Source organism: Leguminivora glycinivorella, chromosome 8 (assembly GCF_023078275.1).
Source record: "Leguminivora glycinivorella isolate SPB_JAAS2020 chromosome 8, LegGlyc_1.1, whole genome shotgun sequence".
Lineage (NCBI taxonomy): Eukaryota > Metazoa > Arthropoda > Insecta > Lepidoptera > Tortricidae > Leguminivora > Leguminivora glycinivorella.
The window spans coordinates 26,620,326-26,634,606 of NC_062978.1; positions in this window are offsets into that span (position 1 = coordinate 26,620,326).

The following is a 14,281-nucleotide window of genomic DNA, read 5'->3' on the forward strand; positions in this document are numbered from 1 at the left end:
TGTACTTATTGCTAATTGCTACTTAATAATAACTAGCGGCTACCTTCTTATTACGGTATTATCATAAAAATGTTTATACCTAGTAAGTTATCCGTTAAAGATAGACAATATAGACATGTGCCATCGCGGACTTTTTGAAGACATTAGAGAGACATACTTTCGCCATACATTGTTTTGAAGCTCTCAGCTAGAGGGATTTTGTTTGACTCGATTAGAAAATATTGTCACATTTCAACTAATTCAAACAAAATTTAAGTATTTCTTTTTTTGCCGAGCCCCCTTTATTTGCTCTTAAGGGTCACAAAAAACCCATTACCCAACTTATTTTAAATACAACGTTGATCTTTCTTTTATGCGGGGGCTTCGCCCCCGAGCCCCCTTTTCGTTACTCTTAAGGGTCACAAGAAAACCCTAACCCAACTTATTTTAAATACTACGTTGATCTTTCTTTTATGCGGGGGCTTCGCCCCCGAGCCCTCCTTTTCGTTACTCTTAAGGGTCACAAGAAAACCCTAAATCAACTTATTCTAAATACAACTTTGATCTTTCTTTCATGCGGGGGCTTCGCCCCCGAGCTCCCCTTTGTTTGCTCTTAAAGGTCACAAGAAAACGCTAACCCAACTTATTTTAAATACAACGTTGATCTTTCTTTTATGCGGGGGCTTCGCCCCCGAGCCCCCTTTGTTTGCTCTTAAAGGTCACAAGAAAACGCTAACCCAACTTATCTTAAATACTACGTTGATCTTTCTTTTATGCGGGGGCTTCGCCCCCGAGCCCCCTTTTCGTTACTCTTAAGGGTCACAAGAAAACCTTTTTTTTTTTTTTGATGACCCAGGGGGAATCCATTATGGATCCCACTGGCCCGGGAGAAGCCAGTGGGTATGTCCGACTCACACGGACTAAACCCCCTGGGGCGTTCCGCCGCTCGCTGTTTGGACGGGGTTTCGGGCACTCGGTTGTAGGCCTCCGATACCCCGTCAGCGTTGCCCTTGCGGGGCCTTCTCGAAGGCTGCTTAGGCAGCTTACTGCGCTGAAGGCCCTCGGAACACGGGAGGGCCTTCCAGCTCGGAACCTCGTTTAGGCGGGTGATGGGACTCCCGATCCATCACCCGCAGGTTCCATGGGCGCCAGAAGAGTTCCGGCGCCCGGCGGTGGACATGGTCTTTGGTTCCACCGCTAACCAAGTCGGCCGCAAAGGATAGGGAGAACGGCGCACCGTAATACCGGCACTCCTCTTCCCTTGCGGCCCCACCAATGCCGCTACAGCGGAGCGGCCCCGCCAAGGTCGCAGAGGGTAGGGAGAGTGGCGCACCGCTATACCATCACGCCTCTCCCCCTGCGATCCCACCTCGGCCGCCGAGGACAGGGAGAACGGCTCACCGCAATACCGACACTCCTCTTCCTCGACGGTCCTCCGCCAATGCGTCACAAGCGGGCTTATGAAGCCCACTTGGAGCATCCTCCTCGGGCCAGCTCGCCCAGCAACAAGCCGGCCCTGGTTGCCTCTTCGCTTCACCGTGGGTGACCAAGCCACGGTTACTAAGCCCCTCCACCACGACAAGGTGAGCAACCTGCGGGGGGGTCACAAGAAAACCCTAACCCAACTTATTTTAAATACTACGTTGATCTATCTTTTATGCGGGGGCTTCGCCCCCGAGCCCCCTTTTCGTTACTCTTAAGGGTCACAAGAAAACCCTAAACCAACTCTTTTTAAATACAACGTTGATTTTTCTTTCATGCGGGGGGCTTCGCCCCCCGAGCCCCCCTTTGTTTGCTCTTAAAGGTCACAAGAAAACGCTAACCCAACTTATTTTAAATACAACGTTGATATTTCATTTATGCGGGGGCTTCGCCCCCGAGCCCCCTTTGTTTGCTCTTAAAGGTCACAAGAAAACGCTAACCCAACTTATTTTAAATACTACGTTAATCTTTCTTTTATGCGGGGGCTTCGCCCCCGAGCCCCCTTTTCGTAACTCTTAAGGGTAAAACAAGAAAACCCTAACCCAACTTATTTTAAATACAACGTTTATCTTTCTTTTATGAGGGGGCTTCGCCCCCGAGCCCCCCCTTTGTTTGCTCTTAAAGGTCACAAGAAAACGCTAACCCAACTTATCTTAAATACTACGTTGATCTTTCTTTCATGCGGGGGGCTTCGCCCCCAGAGCCCCCTTTTCGTTACTCTTAAGGGTCACAAGAAAACCCTAACCCAACTTATTTTAAATACTACGTTGATCTTTCTTTTATGCGGGGGGCTTCGCCACCCGAGCCCCCCTTTTCGTTACTCTTAAGGGTCACAAGAAAACCCTAAACCAACTTATTTTAAATACAACGTTGATCTTTCTTTCATGCGGGGGGCTTCGCCCCCGAGCCCCCTTTGTTTGCTCTTAAAGGTCACAAGAAAACGCTTACCCAACTTATCTTAAATACTACGTTGATCTTTCTTTTATGCGGGGGCTTCGCCCCCGAGCCCCCTTTTCGTTACTCTTAAGGGTCACAAGAAAACCCTTAACCAACTTATTTTAAATACAACGTTGATCTTTCTTTCATGCGGGGGCTTCGCCCCCGAGCCCCCTTTTATTTGCTCTTAAAGGTCACAAGAAAACGCTAACCCAACTTATTTTAAATACAACGTTGATCTTTCTTTTATGCGGGGGCTTCGCCCCCGAGCCCCCTTTGTTTGCACTTAAAGGTCACAAGAAAACGCTAACCCAACTTATTTTAAATACTACGTTAATCTTTCTTTTATGCGGGGGCTTCGCTCCCCGAGCCCCCTTTTCGTTCCTCTTAAGGGTAAAACAAGAAAACCCTAACCCAACTTACTTTAAATACAACGTTTATCTTTCTTTTATGCGGGGGCTTCGCCCCCGAGCCCCCCTTTGTTTGCTCTTAAAGGTCGCAAGAAAACGCTAACCCAACTTATTTTAAATACAACGTTGATCTTTCTTTTATGCGGGGGCTTCGCCCCCGAGCCCCCTTTATTTGCTCTTAAAGGTCACAAGAAAACGCTAACCCAACTTATCTTGAATACTACGTTAATCTTTCTTTTATGCGGGGGCTTCGCCCTCGAGCCCCCTTTTTCGTTACTCTTAAGGGTAACAAGAAAACCCTAACCCAACTTATTTTAAATACAACGTTTATCTTTCTTTTATGCGGGGGCTTCGCCCCCCGAGCCCCCTTTGTTTGCTCTTAAAGGTCACAAGAAAACGCTAACCCAACTTATCTTAAATACTACGTTGATCTTTCTTTCATGCGGGGGGCTTCGCCCCCCGAGCCCCCTTTGTTTGCTCTTAAAGGTCACAAGAAAACGCTAACCCAACTTATTTTAAATACTACGTTGATCTTTCTTTCATGCTTCCCCCCTCGAGCCCCCCCTTTTTCTGTTCTTATCTTCCGGCACCATCATCAGGTCTTGAAACCTAATCGTAGTCATAGTTCATTACAAGACTTTTCTAAGAAGCCCAAAAACAGCTATGATACGATATTCCATCATGTAGTTCCAGTTCATATCTTCCGGCTCCATCATCAGACCTTGAAACCTAATCGTAGTCAAAGTTCATTACAAGACTTTTCTAAGAAGCCCAAAAACAGCTGTGATACGATGTTCCATCATGTAGTTCCAGTTCATATTTTCCGGCTCCATCATCAGACCTTGAAACCTAATCGTAGTCAAAGTTCATTACAAGACTTTTCTAAGAAGCCCAGAAACAGCTATGATACGATGTTCCATCATGTAGTTCCAGCTCATATCTTCCGGCTCCATCATCAGAACTTGAAACCTAATTGTAGTCAAAGTTCATTACAAGACTTTCCTAAGAAGCCCAAAAACAGCTATGATACGATGTTCCATCATGTAGTTCCAGTTCATATCTTCCGGCTCCATCATCAGACCTTGAAACCTAATCGTAGTCAAAGTTCATTACAAGACTTTTCTAAGAAACCCAAAAACAGCTGTGATACGATGTTCCATCATGTAGTTCCAGTTCATATCTTTCGGCTTCATCATCAGACCTTGAAACCTAATTGTAGTCAAAGTTCATTGCAAGACTTTTCTAAGAAACCCAAAAACGGCTATGATACGATGTTCCATCATGTAGTTCCAGTTCATATCTTCCGACTCCATCATCAGATCAGCTCAACAGTACCATATTATTGTATTGTCATCGGAACTACATATAGCTGCCAATTTTCATTACGCTACGACTCCTGGAAGATGGTTAAATTAGCTTCCTCAGATTCCATTACATACATAGTTACATACACGACGACCTAATAAAAGCGTGTTAAAAAGTGTGCCCCACCCCCTCTAACTTTTCAACCATACGTTTAAAAAAAATCACAAAAGCAGAACTTTATAAAGACTTTCTAGACTTGCTCTTTTGAGCTTGATAGGTTAGTAGTTTTTGAGAAAAATACGGGAAACTACGGAACCCTATACTGAGCGTGGCCCGACACGCTCTTGGCCGGTTTTTTTCTATTTTTTATTGGCATAATAGCAGCCCCTTATTTACATAATATGTAGGTATGTATAACACCTACCCCTGTATTCTCAAACGGGATAGACAGACATGCAACTGCAAAAATTTTAGTGAATGAAAACAACATTGCATCCATACTTAATATTATAAATGAGAAAGTGTGTGTGTCTGTTTGTTTATCCGTCTTTCACGGCAAAACGGAGCGACAAATTGACTTTATTTTTAAGTGGAGATCGTTGAAGGGATGGAGAGTGACATAGGCTACTTTTTGTCTCTTTCTAACGCGAGCGAAGCCGCGGACAAAAGTTAGTACCTACATATATCCCACAGTCCACTTCTACGATACCCAAGGAAAGATAGAGGGTAGTATAATTCTTAATCTGCAATCACGAAGGCAAACACGTACCTAGTATAATTGAAAATAAGTGATATAATATGTAATGTATGCTATTATATTAGTAACGGAAGCGGTCATCATCGACCATGAAATAAGCAACATCGTAGATACCACATAAGCGTTGCCGACTCTTGAGAACCTTATTATTGCTCTGATATTTACAATAAGATGAATATTGTACATTGTTGACCATTTAAAAGTGCTTATTGTAAGCCTATTTTGATTGATTGATTGATATATACCCGCTTGTTGAGAAACCCCGTGTCATAGAAAAAAAAAGTCTATACTTTGTTATTGGAAAGATTAATATCCTAATCTAAAATATAAAAATTAGAATCGGCATAAACTTCCATAAGTAGTGGCAGTAATAAGACTTAAGTTAACTATACATTATGCATGAAAAGCGCATACAATTTCTGAGCTCTCAATTACCTACTCGAGGTACAATAAACTTTTCCTCAGTTTGTGGTGTAATTTGTACTAACTCGAGTATCTCTGTCGAGGTTGTATGTGTAGATACAGCTTTATAATTACGTTACTTTTGAGATTTAGTAGTGATCAACGAAGTAAGATAAACATGGAAGCCGCTTTTAAGAACATTACCGTTCAAATTCTTGGCACCGTTTAGCACACATACACAATTACGCCTACATTTACACAAGACAATACGTTTACAGGCCCTGTAATCAAAACTGGTAAACAAAACAATAGTCATCGGTGTACCCTTGTTTCGCCGACAAACTTTTCATCGAATTGATATTCGATGAAAAGTTTCAAATAAAATAAATAAATAGTAGTTGAAACAAAATTACTCGAAACAATTTTACTCGAACTAAACTTTCGATGATTTGTTGTCGATTTATAATTACGTTACTTTTGAGATTTAGTAGTGATCAACGAAGTAAGATAAACATGGAAGCCGCTTTTAAGAACATTACCGTTCAAATTCTTGGCACCGTTTAGCACACATACACAATTACGCCTACATTTACACAAGACAATACGTTTACAGGCCCTGTAATCAAAACTGGTAAACAAAACAATAGTCATCGGTGTACCCTTGTTTCGCCGACAAACTTTTCATCGAATTGATATTCGATGAAAAGTTTCAAATAAAATAAATAAATAGTAGTTGAAACAAAATTACTCGAAACAATTTTACTCGAACTAAACTTTCGATGATTTGTTGTCGATGAAATGATTTTCATCGACAACAAATCATCGAAAGTTTAGTTCGAGTAAAATTGTTTCGAGTAATTTTGTTTCAACTACTATTTATTTGAAATTTTCTTAGTTATTATAAATACTATTCAACTAATATTTCTTCATCGCTGAATCGTTTCAAAGTACTTCAAATAGCAGAACTACAAAACATCGTAATTCATTTATTCGACGTATTATTACAAAACTTTCTCATTTGTCGCACTACACATTTATAGATGTTTATATTCTAAGAAACTTCAAATTGTCGATTTTATCGTGGCACATCACATACGTCCATAATTAATCTATGGTCATTGGCTTAAATCCTATATTAGAGTAGGTTTAGGTTAGGTTAGGACTGCGACCTTCACAACAACGAATGGCTTTTAAATTAGACATAGACTTACACACACACACTTACATAGACATAGACTTAGGTTTAGGTTAGGTTAGAACTGTGACCACACAAAAAAACAAATAGTTTACAGAGTAGGTTTAGGTTAGGTTCGACCTGTGATTTACACAGAAGCAAACGTATTGCAGAGTAGGTTTAGGTTAGGTTAGAACTGTGACCACACACAAAAATAAATAGTTTACAGAGTAGGTTTAGGTTAGGTTCGACCTATGATTTACACAGAAGCAAACGTATTGCAGAGTAGGTTTAGGTTAGGTTAGAACTGTGACCACACACAAAAACAGACAGTTTACAGAGTAGGTTTAGGTTAGGTTAGAACTGTGACAAATCAAACAGTTTACAAATTGTAAAATTTTAGAAAAAATAATAATTGAAATAATATTATGCGTAATGAATTGTATTTAATGTAAAACAAAATGAAATGAAAAAACACGAAACGAAATACCACGATATAAAGTATACTCGAACAACTTATCAACGAAATAAAAGTCTACGATTTGATTTTACTTGTATCGATTGTTCTACGATATAACCTGTCGATGAAATGAAATTATTTGAAACGTTGTCTTTGAAATAATATTCGAAGAAGTGTCTGTCGGCGATTCAAGGGTAAACCATAGTCATCTCTTTTATACTAATGCACACCGATAAGTGTAGCTGAAATGCATATAATGTCACTAACTACCAATCAGCGATTTTATTCGGCTAAAAACCTTCTTGCTGTACGTACTGGCAGCCAAGAATTCGCGGTTCATATTTGACTAAAATTTGACACGAAAAGGGATGGGTTTATGTCATACATTAAAGAACCAAGCAGAAAGATAATATATAATGCCACCGAAAGATAATAACATAGAACACTACTTTCAAACAAAATGCAAGCCGAAAAGTGGTTCCAAGATCATAATACGCCGTACTGACACCGGACCACAGGTCACGTCTATTTCTATTGTACAACTTTCTAAATTAACACGTTTAGGGACGCTTAGTGACGTCATCTGTCATAGACCAAAGGAAACAAATGACTACGCGTATGCTATACCATACGTGTCCACGAATTAGGCTTGTGTCGTTCACGAACTATGAACTGTTAGGAATAAAATCCCATCAATGACCGAAATGAACTGAATCTTTCCGTGCTCTGAGAATCGGTCTTTGCTCATTTAGTTCAGTACAGGATCGGCGAACGCGAGCGGTTTGGATCGAGAACGAATGTGTGACTGCGCCGACCGAGAGTGAGAGCTACTTAGCAGAGCAACAAAAAAAGTCAAGTTTTCATATTAAACTTCGGTTACTTACAACCTTTCGGCCCGGAATGTTACTATCTGTGGACTATTCGTATCATTTTGACACTATTCGGTCCCATTCGTTCTGATCTTTCCGACCGCAACGGTCGCTGGCCTGGCTGAACTAAATGAGCAAACAAAATTATTTAACAGCAATTAAATTAAGATTAATACAATTTCAGTCTAATTATAATTTCGAATATTCTTATTTCTAAGTTTATTTATAGTTGTTTTCTTTTGTTTGTTTTTCAATAAAGTCATCTAACCCCCCCTATTGAAAGATGCATTCATTGATTAATGTTATCATAGAATATTATTTTCAAAGCTTTTTGGTAATTCATAATATTTAACAAAAGAAAACTTTGAAATGATGTCTAAATAAAACATAAAAATGCTTGCTTCGAGAGTCCAATTAAAACTTAACAAATTATTGAATTCATAAAAAGAAAAACTTTTAATTAAACCGATACTTAAGTCTTTACTTATGACTAAACAGCTCAAATAATTAATAGTATTATTTAGGTGACGGATACGCTTTTTGAAGCTATCGAAGTAGAAGCTGTTATTATCAGAAATATACTAAATCATTTTATTTAAGAAACTTCAAAGAGGTTTAAAAATACATATTTAAAATTTACTTTTAGTTACAATGCAGTTATGGACCGCAGTAAAATGGAAAATGATGAGATTAGCTTAATAATAAATTAGTATCATTAGATCTGTGATCAATAACACAATTCACCTGGCCACCATTTTAAGTACCTACATTAGTTATTTGTTATCAAGGGGGCAAAGTTGTATTTTAACGCCGAGTGTGGAATAGAAAAACGAGCAAGTGAAAGGATTCTATAGTTGAACCACGAGCGATGCGGGTGGTTCGAGAATAAAATCCTGAACTTGCAAGTTTTTTAACACACGAGAACTAAAATACATTTGCACCCGAGTGTAACACAAAACTTTTCCCCTCACTAATAGCGAGGAAACTACAACGCAAAAAATGCGTTTATCACTGCTTCCAGTAGTTCCACAGGTGGTAAATCATCTTTACTACTAGATTCACCTACTTTTATCAAATCTTGTATCAAATCAGACAAATCTTGACGTAGATTCTTTGCAGCAGGCTTATGTTTGTGTCTTAATATGTTTTCAAACTCAAAAATGTACTTTAACTACAAGTATAAATAAAAATCATCATTCAAAGGGTTCTAGCGAGTCTAGATACTGTGGCCTTGATATCCTTTTTAGTATGCTGATTGGCACGTCAGTTCCAAAGTTACCAGAAACATTATTTGTGTCACGTGTATTAGAACTGCAGTATAAGTTGAATGAGTCTAGTTTAATATCATCTTCTAAGTCATAATGTTTAGATCCAACACGCCGTCGGATTCTGTCTGTATATGAATATAGATAATAACAGCAGTATAGTTATGCATGATATTAATGCTACTAATATTATGTTCGACGTCAACCTTGCTGTCAGTTGTTTTATAGATATCGTTAAATTTGTCGCCGTATTATTTGTTGTGTTTAAATTTGCAGATAGAGTTGTAGCTTTTTCGTTAGTTATCGTTGTTATTGAGTCTAGAGTTGGATTTGATGGATTTATTGTCTCTATTGAACTAAAATCATCCGCTGTAGATCCTTTCACACTTTCAGTGGTTTCAAAATTTGTAGCTCCGAAATTTGGAGATTTTGACATTTTGGTTGTCCTCAAGTCAATCACTTTAGATGATTTTGAAGTCCCAATTGTGATGATGTCAGTAGGAGACATGCTTGTAGATCCTTCAATACTATAAGTGGTAGTTGGAGTACTCTTAGTATTGTAAGCAGTAACACTTGGCGAACTGGTACTGGAATTTGGGATAGTATGTGTCATGTTTGAATCATTAGAAAGAGTTGTCACATCCGTAACGTTTTTGATAGCCATTTTCGAGGTATTGGAAGTTTCTGTCGTGCTATAAATCTGTACTTAAAATCCATGTATTAGCAGTTGAGTATCTAAATTTACTTTCAACCGTGCTAGCGGCTAAAGTAGTAGTTGATTCATTATTCTTTGTCAAATTGGAATTTAATGCGGAAGTTAAACCCGTAACATCTGTAGAACCAGTTACATAGTGTGTTTGTAGGTCTTCAGTACTGATATCTGGAGTAGGTATTCTATTAGTTTTTATGGTACTAGGATCTGTAGTCATTTTTGGCGAAGTTTTAATACCAATTATGCCGTCTGTAGTTGGTATTACCTCCTCAATCTCTGTGGTAGAAATGTATCCTGTAGCCAAAGTTGATCCTATTCCAGTATCTGTAGTGTATTCTATAGATGGAGATATTTTTGTATCCGCAGTAGAAGTAGAATATAGGTCGCAGTACGCAGCATTGGAACAAGTCAAATTGGAGGCAAACTCTTCTGTAGTTCTCATTGTACTGAGATTTAACGTTACAGTAGAAGCTTCTGTATTTTCTCTAGTTAAATTTATATTGTTTTTGGATAAAGGGCTAGGAATTGTAGTTTCACTGCTATTCTCAGTGGTGCTTGTTAGCAATGTAGGCGTGTCTGTAGTTGCAGAATCATTCGTAGTATTGTCTGTCATTGTTTTAATAAAGTCCATCGTAGTATTTATAGTACTGGCATCCATCAAAGGTACTGGCAACTCAGTAACTGTTATTAGTCCAGGTTCTCGTGTTGTTTTTGGTGAGATCGTCGATGTGTCCGGAAATCCATTCGTTAGTGAGTTGGTTACAAACATCCACAAAATGATGATCTGTCTATGGAGCATTTTTAACGTGTCTGAAAATATGTACTTATTTTACGACAGATAGTAAATATACACTTTTTGGTTTAGGGGTTGCAAATGCATTCGCATTGTTTTATTAACGCGTAATTTTAATCTGTAACCCAGAAGCAAACATTTTGATTGCAAGTAAACATAAGCTCTCGCTTACACCCAATAAGGGGTGTAGTCAGGGCAAATTAAACTTCTCAGGTTTCAGTGACATTCTTAGTAACCAGTCTTTAGTAAACAAGGGGTTGAACAAAAACGGTGATGTTGCGTTGACACGAATGCTAGACAGACCATCGCCCACAACACAATTGAACCCACTGTGCACTTTCTACTCAATAGTACTTAAGTTGCTATATCTTCATTATTTGGGCTTAATTTGCACAAACCAAAAATAATACAAAACAGAAATACTAGCGATGTAGGAAACAAATCAAATTATTATTATTTTTTTAAGTAGTAACACTACTATATAAAAATTATAAACTGAAATAGATACCTAAAGAAAAAGCGATCAAGCCCATTGGTGGCGAAGCCGGGAATCGAACCCGGGTCTCCAGCTAACGCGGCTGACGTGATAAACCGCTACACCACCTCGACCGCCGCTTTAGTGTACCTATGGTATCTTTGTCAGTTTATAAGAAATACTAGTGTTAATGATTAACTTCAAAAATACTTACACATAAATTATTTACAGTGTTGGTTCGATGATTATAACACAGAACTCCTTTACCGAATGGGGTTTTACACAAACTGTCACTGTGAAGTTATTATCGAAGTGTATTTTACAATATTCTCTCGAATTAATAATGAATATGAACTAACGTCAGATATATTTACCACAATGATTCAATTTAAGGAAATACAACATGCATTATATCCGCTTAAGGAAAATCGTCATTGTAATCCCAAATCATTTATCACCAGAGATGTTTGTATTCAATTTAAATTTTTCATCATTGATATTTTTATTTCTTGCACTAAGACCAGCCATCTATGTCAAATTACATAAACTTTTCAATGTTTTTTTCTACACTTCGGAGTGGTGCCATCTGTCCTACCCTTCCAGTGTGACACACAAAGAGATTGGATAAATACCTATAGGTGTAGTCACATTACCATCAGATCTCTCGACATGGGATTTAGAATATCAGTTCTAACTATTTGACCCATATGACTAACTGTTACGTTTTAAAATTGCTAAATACCTATCGTTATAGTCAACCGAACGTCTATCAACCCAAAGGAGAGACGACATATTTTTTCTTGATGATTCCGTGGTAGGTATATTTTTCTCTCATTTTATACGGTATCATATTATCTTTGGTATAACCCTAATACGTATTTATGGATAAGTTTCTATTATTGGGTTGGTAAGAAAGTAATGAGCGATCGATTGAATTCTACATAAAATTTTTGAGAGACTTCTAGAATCTTCTATGGTCGAAAGTATATAAAGGGTGAGTCGCACAGTTTCTCGTCAGTCATTCACTAGCTGTCGCCGAGCTAATATAAGGAAGAAAATGGACGAATTAAAAGTGCATGTAAGGCATTGCTTACTATATGAATTTCAGTCTGCCCATTCAGCCGCCGAAGCAGTGCGTAATATATGTCAGCGTGTTGCTCCTGAAGTTGTGTCTGAGGCCACGGCGAAACGATGGTTCCAGCGGTTTCGTAGTGGCGACTTTTCATTATCAGATCAACCTAAGTCTGGTCGACTGGTGAAGATTGATGTAGCCAAATTAAAAACCTTAATTGAAGGAGAACCGAGGCTAACGAGTCGTACTCTTGCTACCGAGTTAGGCTGCTCTCATGTCACCATAGAAACACATTTACACGAGTTGGGAAAAAACTACAAATTTAATACAGTGTTTGGATACCGCACGAACTTGATAGAGATCAACTAAACCGCCGTGCCGATATCTGCATACAACTTCTGTCTTTTTGCCGCACATTCAACTGGTTGGACCATCTTATCACTGGAGATGAAAAATGGGTCTTATATATAAATCACACACGCAAACGTCAGTGGCTAGCTCCAAACGAAAAAGGAATAGAGGCACCAAAAACAGAGCCTCACCCGAAAAAAGTTATGCTCTCCGTTTGGTGGGATATTCATGGTATTATTCACTGGGAACTCCTACCAAGTGGAATGACTGTTACCGCATCAGTATACTGTAATCAGCTTGAAAATTTAAACCAAAAAATCTGTCAGAATCGTCCACAGCATGCTAAAGTTTTTTCTTACACGACAATGCTCGCCCACACATTGCATAAGTGACTCGGCTAAAGCTATTGGAGCTAGGTTGGAAAGTGATACCTCATCCACCGTACTCTCCAGACTTGGCACCTACGGATTACGCATTGTTCAGATCGCTAAGCAATGCCTTGAATGAAAAAAAGTTCGATGATCAAGCCCATCTACGACAGTACATAGCTGAGTTTTTTGAATCTAAACCTAAGAACTTCTTCGCCGATGCTATTCATTCTTTACCAGAACGATGGAGACAAGTAGTAGATAACGAAGGCCGTTATATTTTTGATAAATGATTAAAATAATAAATTAAATAAAAATTACAATATTGGTTATGATTCGCTCATTACTTTCTTACCAACCCAATACTTTAAAACATGTTATCGATAAATGACCCTGATTTATATGATCAGTCATGATAACCTAAACTTGATACAGACCATATTTAATGCGTAGTTAGAATATTTGATAAGATATTAATCCTAATAATCATTACAATGGGGAAGGCCAGTGAACCAATTGTACAGAAGGGTCAACGTAATGATAAAATGAAAAAGAAATATTTATTTTTCAAGTAGGCATATTACAATACGCTTATGTACGTCAAATAAAGCTACGCCGGCTCTAACCCTACGCCTCAGCCTCGAGAAGATTTCAGTCCCCCTCAGTTGGGAGGGGGGTATCCACTATGGGACCGGCAAGAAACTCGGCGGGCCACTTTTCGTAATATTTTGACATTACATCGTATAATTAACATGCAACAAAGCATGCAAGATACAAAGTGAACATTAAATACCTATATACTTGTTTAACCCTGAGATCAGCATATACTATCGAAACGTCATAAGTACATACATCAGATTGATATTAATATGAGAGTGTTGCCATACATGCGAGGCCGCCCCGGATGTACCTACGAAAGAAACGCCCCTGGCATTACACAAGGCCTAAAGAAAGACTCACCACTATAACCCACCATGCACCATGACTAACTGTATGGATACAGCGATTGGACGCTCACTATGGAGGCTGCGTATAATTCGAGCGACAAAAACAGTTTAATCGAATGGAATCAGTGTCAATAGCGCCTTAAGTATTAGTATAACAAAATAGTAAAACGAAGCATTTTTGTGAACATAAGTAATTTGGTATTTTCAAAAGCATCCCATTTATAAATGCGGGTTCTGAACGAATCTAAAGTAAAGCAAAGAGACGATAAGCGTTGCGAGCGAGTATAAGCAAGTATAGACTGTTTTCAAGTATGCTATTAAAGTACTTGCTCCTTACGTAAGTACGTGAAACTTCTCCTCTACATACTACATAGTCAAAGTCTAATATTCGGGTAAGCGATCGTTCGCAAACTAGTGTCCTATCGTCGCAAAGGTTACTCTATGACTGCATATATGTATTTACGAAAAACCCGGAAGAAGTGTCAAACGTTAATTAATTAGTAAATTTATCTTAAGATACACAG